The sequence below is a fragment of the Tupaia chinensis genome, unplaced genomic scaffold, assembly GCF_000334495.1.
Source record: "Tupaia chinensis unplaced genomic scaffold, TupChi_1.0 Scaffold148646_1, whole genome shotgun sequence".
Taxonomy (NCBI): Eukaryota; Metazoa; Chordata; class Mammalia; order Scandentia; family Tupaiidae; genus Tupaia; species Tupaia belangeri.
This window is the reverse complement of record NW_006208495.1, coordinates 828,481-837,379: the sequence shown is the minus strand read 5'-3', so window position 1 is coordinate 837,379 and position 8,899 is coordinate 828,481. Positions and strand designations below refer to the sequence as shown.

The window sequence follows — 8,899 nt, the reverse complement described above, 5'->3', positions numbered from 1 at the left end:
TGTATTCTGGTTATCAGTCCCTTGTCTGAGGCACATTTTACAAAAATATTCTCCCATTCTGAGGATTGTAGATTCACACTTGTTACTGTGTCCTTTGCTGTACAGAAACTTCTTAGTCTGATATAGGCCCACTTGCCTATTTTGGGGATTATTGCTTTTGGGAATCTTATTTAAGAAGGTGAGTTCTATTTGATTTATTCTCAAGGTTTTATGGAACATTTTTCACTCTGTCATAGAATCTTGTTTGGTCTTGGGCAAGTCACAGCTTCTCTCAACTCAGTTTCCTTTACTTGCAAAGCAAGGGATAGATTATGCTGGGACACTTGTAGTTGTGAAAATGAAGATTTGCAAAGTGTCAAGAGAAATAGAAAAGTAGCATTACCATGACTTTATCCTTTCAAAAGATAAGACACCTTTCCAAAAACAAAGCAGACTCTCAGTATATTATCTTCTGGATAGAGCACATGATCAACAACATTTTGTACATCCATAGTTACGTAGTTACTTTAACTTTAAGCTTGGGACTCCTGCCATAAATATCTCAAGAAAACAACATAAAAACACCTGATTCTGTATTTGTGAGCTGGATTCTAGAATTTTTGGTGCTTTAAAATTAATTTCCTTTAGTAGTAAAAATTTAAACTAGTTAGTAAAGTAAATGTTTGTGAAAAAATGTAAAATAAAAACAAGTTGTAATGGAAAAAAAAATCAGTTGGCTGTATGTTTTGGGGTTTATTTCTGGTGTCTCTATTCTATTCCATTGGTCCATATGTCTGTTTTTATGCCAATACTATGGTGTTTTACTAATCACAGCTTTATAGTAAATCTTGGGATCATGGAGTGATATGCCACCATCTCCATTCTTCTTGCGCAGGATTGCTTTGGGAATATGAGGTCTTTTATGATTCCAGAAAAATTCTATGATTGTCTTTTCTCAATTTGTGAAGAATATCCCTAGTATTTTGGTTGGAATTGCATTAAATATGGATTAATTTGGGTAGAATTGCCACTTTGATTATGTTAATTATTCCAATCCAGGAACATGGGATGTGCTTCCCCATTTTTATGTCCTTTTCAGTATCTTTTTAAAGATTTTCATAGCTTTCTTTGTAAAAGTCTTTGACTTCCTTAGGTTTATCCCTAGGTATCTTATACCTTTTGTGGCTATGGTAAAAGGGATTCCTTTCTTCAGCTCTACTTCATTCAGCTTATTGTTCATATATAGAAATGCTATAGATTTTTGGATGTTGATTTTGTATCCTGCCACCTTACTGTATTCATTTATTACTTTGAGAAGTTTTTTTTTTTTTTTATGGAAATCTTTGGGTCTTCTTAGTATCCCATCATGTCATCTGTGAATAAAGATATTTTCAACTCTTCTTCGCCTATTTGAATGCCCTTTATATTGTTCTCTTTTCTCATTGCATTAGCTAAAACTTCTAGCACTATATTGAAAAGGAATAGAGAAAGAAGGCAGCCTTGTCTAGTATCAGTTTTTAGTCGAAAAGCTTTTAGCTTTTCCCCATTCAGTATAATGCTAGCTATAGGCTTTTCATATATGACTTTTATTGTGCTGAGAAATGACCCTTCTATACCAATCTTACTGAGAGTCTTAATCATGAAAGGATGTTGTCTTTTATCAAATGCTTTCTCTGAATCAATTGAAATGATCATATGAGTTTTTACCTTTTTTTCTGTTAATATGGAGTATTATATTTCTGGTCTTGTGTATGTTGCAGTCCTAGAATAAAGCCTACCTGGTCATAATGAATAATTTTTGTTATATGCTGTTGGATATGTTTTGCAAATATTTTGTTGAAAATTTTTGCATCTATATTCATCAGAGATATTGGTCTGTAGTTTTCCTTTTTTTGTTATGTCCTTATCTGTTTTGGGAACGAGAATGATGGAGGCATCATAAAATGAATTTGGAAGATTTTCTTCCTCTTGAATCTTTAGAAATAATATGAGTAGGATAGAGGTTAACTCTTCCTTAAAAGTTTTGTAGAATTCATAAGTGAAGTCATCTGGATCTGGGCTTTTCTTTGTTGGGAGGTTATTTATTACTGATTCAATCTCCTGCCTTGTTATGGATCTATTCAGGGTTTCTATGTCCTCCTGATTCAATGTTGGTAGATTATATGCATCCAGGAATTTGTTCATCTCCTCCATGTTCTCTTGCTTGTTGACATATAGTCACTCATAACATCCTTCAATAATATTTTGTATTTCTATTATGTCTGTTGTAATGTTGCCTGTTTTATTACATATTTGATTTATCTCATTTCTTTTTTCTTCTTCTTTATCTGTCTAGCCAATGGTGTGTCAATCTTGTTAATCTTTTCAAAGAACCAGCTTTTGCTTTCATTTATTTTCCGTATGGTTTGTTTATTTTCTATTTCATTTATTTCTTCTCAAATCTTTATTATTTCTTTTCGCCTGGCATTTTTTGGGACTTTTGTTGTTGTTTTTCTAATTCCCTGAGGCATGATGTTAGGTTATCTAATTGCCACCTTTCCATCTTTTTATTCTGCACACTAATTGCTATGAATTTCCCTCTTATGACTGCTTTTGCCTTGTCCTATATATTACAGAAACTTTTGTACTCATTATCATTTGTTTCCATACATTTTTTGATTTTATACTTAATTTCTTCCGTAGTTAAGAATTCATTCAGAAGTAGGTTCAGTTCACATGCATTTGTGTATTTTTGAGGATGTTTCTTTCTTTTTATTTTTTTTGAAGAGGTTTTTGCTTTAGGGCACGTGCGCTCGCCAGACAGACAGAGAGAGAGACAGAGAGACAGAAAGCGAGATATCACTCCCCCCATGGGGGATGGTCATGCCGCAATCCCTTCTCCTCCATTCTCCTTTCAGGATCTTGGGCACGCACGCATATGCGCCCAGCATGAGTTTTAAGCCAACGGGTCCGGGACACGAACCGCGGTCGACTACGTGGGAGTTCAGTGACATAGCCATTATGCTAACTGCTGGTTCCCTTGAGGGTGTTTCTTGAAATTAATATTGAGTTTGATTACATCATGGTCAAAGAAGGTGCTGGATATGGTTTCTATGCCTTTTAATCTGTAAAGGCTTGATTTTTGTCCTACCATATGGTCAATCTTTGAAAAGGTTTCAGACTGGAGTGAGAAAAATATATATTTTGTGATCTTAGGGTGGAAAGTTCTACAGATATCTATCAAGTCCATTCAATTTATAGTATCATTTAGATACTGTATCTATTTATTTTTTATCTAGAAGATCTTTCTAACGGAGATAATGGTGTGTTGAGATCCTCAACAATTTTAGTGCTGCTCCCTATCTCTCCTTCACATATTTAGGCGCTCCTGTGTTGGGTACATAGATATTAGTAAGTGTTATGTCTCCTTGTTGCATTAACCTACTTACTATTATATAATGCCCTTCTTTGTCTCTTCTTACATTCTTAGTCTTGAAGCCTATTTTGTCTGAAATCAATATTGCAACTCCAGCCCTTTTTTTGATTTTCGTTTGCATATAATATCTTTTTCCAGTTCTTCACTTTTAGTCTATGTATGTCTTCATCCATAAAGTACATTTCTTATAGGCAACAGATAGAAGTTTCTATTTTTTTTTTTTAATCCATTCGGCCAGTGTTGTGTCTCTTAATTGGAGAATGTAATCCATTAACATTCAATGTTATTATCGATATTTCTGGACCTGTTTCTATCATTAAGTGAGCTTTTTTTTTTTTGGTTGTTATTTTGTTCTCTTGTAACTGTTCATCTGACTTTTTAAGTTTTCCTGGTATAGCACTCCCTTCAGAACCTCTTGAAGAGCTGGTCTGGAGTTGCTAATTTCTTTCAGTTTTTGTTTATTCGAGAATGGTTTTTTTTGTCCTTTTTTCCCATATGAAAGATAATCTTGCTTTGCATTTCTCTGATTGTTAATTATGTTGAGCTCCTTTTCATATGTCTATTGGCCATTTGTATGTTTTTTTTTTTTTTTTGCAAAGCCTCTATAGGATAACACCTTGTACTTGTTATAATATCTGTTATAAAAAAGATAAATGATAAATATTGGCAAAGATGTGGATAAAAGGGAAACCTTATACATGGTTGGTGGGGAAGTAAATTGTTATAGCCATAATGGAAAATGGCACAAGGTTCATTAAAACATTAAAAGTAGAACCAACATGTGATTTAGCAATACTAATTATGAATATATATACAAACAATATCAGAGTGTTGAAAAGATATCTACACCCAGATATTCATTTATTCTTTTTTTTTTTTTGAGAGGATTTTGCTATAGGGCATGTGCGCTCGCCAGACAGACAGAGAGAGACAGAAAGCGAGAAATCACCCCCAGGGGGGATGGCCACGCCGCAATCCCTTCTCCTCTCGGGATCTTGGGCACGCACACACACATGCCCGGCGTGAGTTTTAAGCCACTGGGTCCGGGACTTGAGCCGTTGTCGACTACGTGGGAGTCCAGTGACATAGCCATTACGCTAACTGCTGGTCCCTCCCAGATATTCATTGTAGCTCTAGTGAAAATTGTCAAAATACAAGACAGCCTAAATGACAATCAACAGATGAAAGGATAAAGATGATATTAGTCATTCAAAAGAAGGAAATCCTGCCATTGTGACAAAACAAACAATTCCGGTGCACATCTTGCTAAGTGAAATAAACCAGGCATAAAAAAACAAAAAAAAAAAAAAAAAAGAAAAAGAAAGATAATCTCGTTTGGTATAGTATCCTTGGTTGAAATTGGTTTTCATTTAACACTTTGACTATATTTCCCATTCTTTCCTTGCCTGTATTGTTTCTGATGAGAGGTCCGATGTTAGCCTGATGGGGTGACCTTTGTAAGCAACTTGACATTTCCCTCTTGCCAATTTTAGTATCTTGTCTTTGTCTGTTGTTTTTGCCAATCTAGCTATGATGTACCTTGGAGAGGATCTTCTTGGGTTGATTCTATTTGGGGTTCTATGTATTCTTGGGTCTGGATATTTGAATGTCTTTCTAGGTTTGGAAAGTTTTCTTCCAGAATTTCATGGGATAGATTATCAATGCCCTTATTATTTTCTTCCTCTTCTGGAATACCAATTAACTGAATATTGAGGCGCTTGATGATATTCAGTGTTCCTCGCATATCATCCTCTTTTTTCTTGGTTGTTTTCTTGATCTTCTTGATACTTTTTTCTAGGTCAGAGTTTTTGTCTTCTACATTCGAGATATGATCTTCTGCATGATCTAATCTACTTTTAATACTTTCAAGGGAGGTTTTAATTTCCTGTATCACATTTTTCATCCCTAACAGTTCCATCTTATTCTTTTTTAAGGAGTCTATTTCTTCTTTCATATCTTGAAAGGACTTCCTCATTTCCTGGAGCTCATTGTCTCTTTTCTCTTGCATCTCAGTTAGTTTGATCACTACTAATATTCTGAATTGCTTATCTGACACATCCACAACATTCATTGTGTTGTCTGTGGGTGATGGAGGATTGATATTTTCCCTTGGAGGAGAGACATTTTGTTGGTTGCTCATATTTCTTGTGCTTCTGTGATTGTTCTTAGTCATTTGGTAGTCTATACATTCCTTCTTAACTTGTTCAAGGTACCTTTGAGTGTTGAAAGGTGTGCAGGAGTATGAAATTGGTGCTCTCTCTTCTGGTCTGCCTCCCTGTTGCTCAGGAGTACCCTGCACTATTGTCACAAGTCCTGGGTCACCCAAAGTCCTCCCTGTTTCTGAAGAGTGGTGAGTTTCCAACTAAGTTAATGAACTTCACATCAGGAGCAAAGAAAATATGGCATACATGTGCCATGCACTATTCAAAACATCAAAGTTCTGAGAGTTCAAAGGGAAGTGAAGGGGTGGATGAGCCATGAGTTCAGGCCATTAGGGCCTGCAACCACATGCAACCTGGTGTCTGGCAATGCTGCTAGCTTGAACCAGATGTGGTGGAGAGGGTGTCAAGTTTGTCTTAAAGTCCCAAGACACAAACCTGAAGTCCAAAAGCAAGTGGGGGTCGGGGGGATGAGCCATGGGTCCTAGCCATTAGAGACTGCAGCCATAGGCAGACTCTAGGGCCTATTCTTTTGGCCTATATTTTATTTAATAGTGTGGATTTGATCTCCAAATATCTTCTATTTTGTAGTTATCTTTCTGTATTTACTTTTAGAGTGATTGTCTCATAGATTGAGAATATACTTGGTATGTTTTCTCTTCTTTTAATTGTGTTCAAGTATGTTTTATGGCTCAGAATATATTATATCTTGGTAATGTGTGTATGTGTGTTGGGGGTGAGCTTGAGGAATACGTGAATTTCACAGTTTTTGGATAAAGTAGAAATGTCAATTAGATCATTGCTATTGAATGGTGATTTTCAGGTTAGCTATATCCTTACTGATTTCTGCCTCCTTGTTCTATAAGTTACTGAATGAGAAGTGTTAAAATCTCCAGATATAATACTGAATATTTTTATTTTTCCTTCAAATTCTATTAGTTTTTTGTCACAAGCATTTTTATGTTCTGTTAGATGTGTACACTTTAAAAATTACTATTTTTCTCCAGAGAATTGATCATTTTAGCATTATACAATGCACCATTTTTTCCTCTAATGATTTTTCTTCTTCTGAAATCAGCTTTGTTGGAAAATAATATAGCTACTACAGTGCTCACTTTGGCAGCACATATACTCAAATTGAACCAATACATAGAAGATTATTATAACCCCTGTGCAAGGATAACACACAAATTCATGACGTATTTCATATTTTTCATGGTAATTAAGATGCTGGATCCCAAATTGCCAACTCTGCAGTTCAAGTCCCGGATCTGGTAGCTTGAAAATCATGCCATGTGCATGTGTGTGCATACCCAAATCCTGAGGGGAAAATGGAGGAGAACAGAGTGCATGCACTGTGGCTATTCTCCTGGGGATGATTTTTCATATTTTCTCTCTCTCTGTTTCTAACTGTCTCTCTCTTGTGAACATATGCACTCTATGGGAAAAATCTAAAAAAGAAGTGTAGATACTATAGATTTCATTTGATTTGTATTAGTGTGGTATAATCACCTACATTCTTTTGCTTTTTTCTTTGAACAGTTTTGAGAGGTAAATCGCATGCTTTCCAATTCATACATTTAAAGTATGCCATTCAATGCATTTTAGTATATTTATAGACATGTGTAACCATCACCACAATCAATTCGAAAACATATTTATTCCTTTTTAATACAATTATAGTAGTTTGTACCTTTCTAGGAATCTGTTCCTTTAAATATCTATGCTATTGGCATAGTATTACTTTATAAATTTAAGTTTGGTGCTAAGGCCTATCTCCCATTCATTTATAATTCTAATTATTTAAATCTCTTAATTTTCCTTAGATATTCTGACTAGAATTTTATCATTTTTTTGATCTTTTAAAAGAACCATGTTTCAGCTTTATTCACTTTCTCTATTTTTCTATTCTTCATTTCATTCATTTCTGCTATAATTTTTATCATATCCTTTCTGCTTGCTTTAGGTTTAGTTCCTCTCTTCTAGTGTATTAAGATTGATGGTTAGCATTTTTATTTAAGAACTCTATTTCTATCAGTTTGTCTTATATATTTTAGTGCTCTGTTATTAGGTGTATGTATATTTCAGTTGTTATAGCTTTCAAAAAGATTGTTTCTATAACCATACAAAATGTCCCTCATTATGTATAGTAACATTTGTTTGTTTTAAAGTCTATTTTTTTGTGATATTAGTGTAGTCATGTATTATCCCACTATTCATCTTTCTGGTAGTAACTAAATAATAGACCCTTTTCTCATCTTTTTCTGTAGGAATAATGGAATCATGTATGTTTTTTTAATTATTCATTTAATTTTATTTATCATTATTATTATATACTTCGAACAGAAATAGACAGAGGGAGAGAGGGAAAGTGAGAAATCAAGCCACCAGGTCCAAGATTTGAACCATAGTTGGCAATGTGGGAGTCCAGTGCCTTAACTACCATGTCACTTGCCAGCCCCATGTGTGTGTGTTTAATTTTTATCCAATTTGACAATCTGCCTTTTAATTAGATTTCTTAAAAAACTAAAACAGTTGAAAATTTTATTTTCATATTTCACAATACAAATGAAAACTGTACTTTTTTGTCCCACTTCTCTCCTCTTTCTAATTTTTTTTTTTAGTAGGAAGGGGAAGAAAGTCTTGCTTGACATGCTGTTAGAAAACATCCAGAGTCACAGTACCATAATCTCCTGGTGAAGTAGAACAAGTTAATATAAAACTGACATTAAGAGACCTCCCTCCATCCTTATCTGTCTGTCCAGCCATTCCTGGCAGAGTGGGCACCATCATGGACCAGGCGGGAGGTCTCATCATTGGGGACCCAGGCATCATGGGCAAATGGCCTCCCATGGGTGATCTCATTCCAGGAGCAGGTCCCAATGGCATCATCCCAGGAAGATGAGGGCCCATCATTGCCATCATGGGAGAGTTCCCCATATGAGTTGCTGGCATCATGCCAAGGCAAAGAGGACCCAGGAGGCTGGGGGGAGGTGGGATCATCACCCCTACAGAAGGAGGAGCAGAGAATGAAGTAGGAGGTATCTTCCCTTGTTGGAATGCAGCCATTGCTTTATCAGTCAAGCTTTGAGCCTGCTCTTCCATCCTTTTCTGATGGTACTCTTTCACATTCTCTTTGTGTTTCCTACCACTGCGGTGTATTTTTCTCACAGGTGGAAAATCGTGGGTGAGGTATGGATCACAGCAGTCACAATAAAACTTAAGCGTGTTGCTCTGCAAGCCATCGGCCACTCCATTCCTTGATTAGATTGTTAAACCCATTCACATTTAAGGATATATTTATATAGTGGTATATGTGTGTGTATATATATATATATGTATATAT

The 8,899-nt window shown here is 35.4% G+C and overlaps 1 non-coding gene and 1 pseudogene across 1 annotated transcript; one reads left to right on the top strand and one right to left on the bottom strand.

The window, feature by feature from the left end:
- Positions 1 to 6,660: 6,660 nt before the first annotated feature.
- Positions 6,661 to 6,767, top strand: LOC114006538 (U6 spliceosomal RNA). Its single transcript, XR_003548240.1, has one exon. It is a non-coding gene; the product is annotated as a U6 spliceosomal RNA (small nuclear RNA).
- A 1,444-nt stretch (positions 6,768 to 8,211) lies between these two features.
- LOC106734111 (U1 small nuclear ribonucleoprotein C pseudogene) overlaps positions 8,212 to 8,899 on the bottom strand; it is a 7,146-nt pseudogene continuing 6,458 nt past the window's right edge.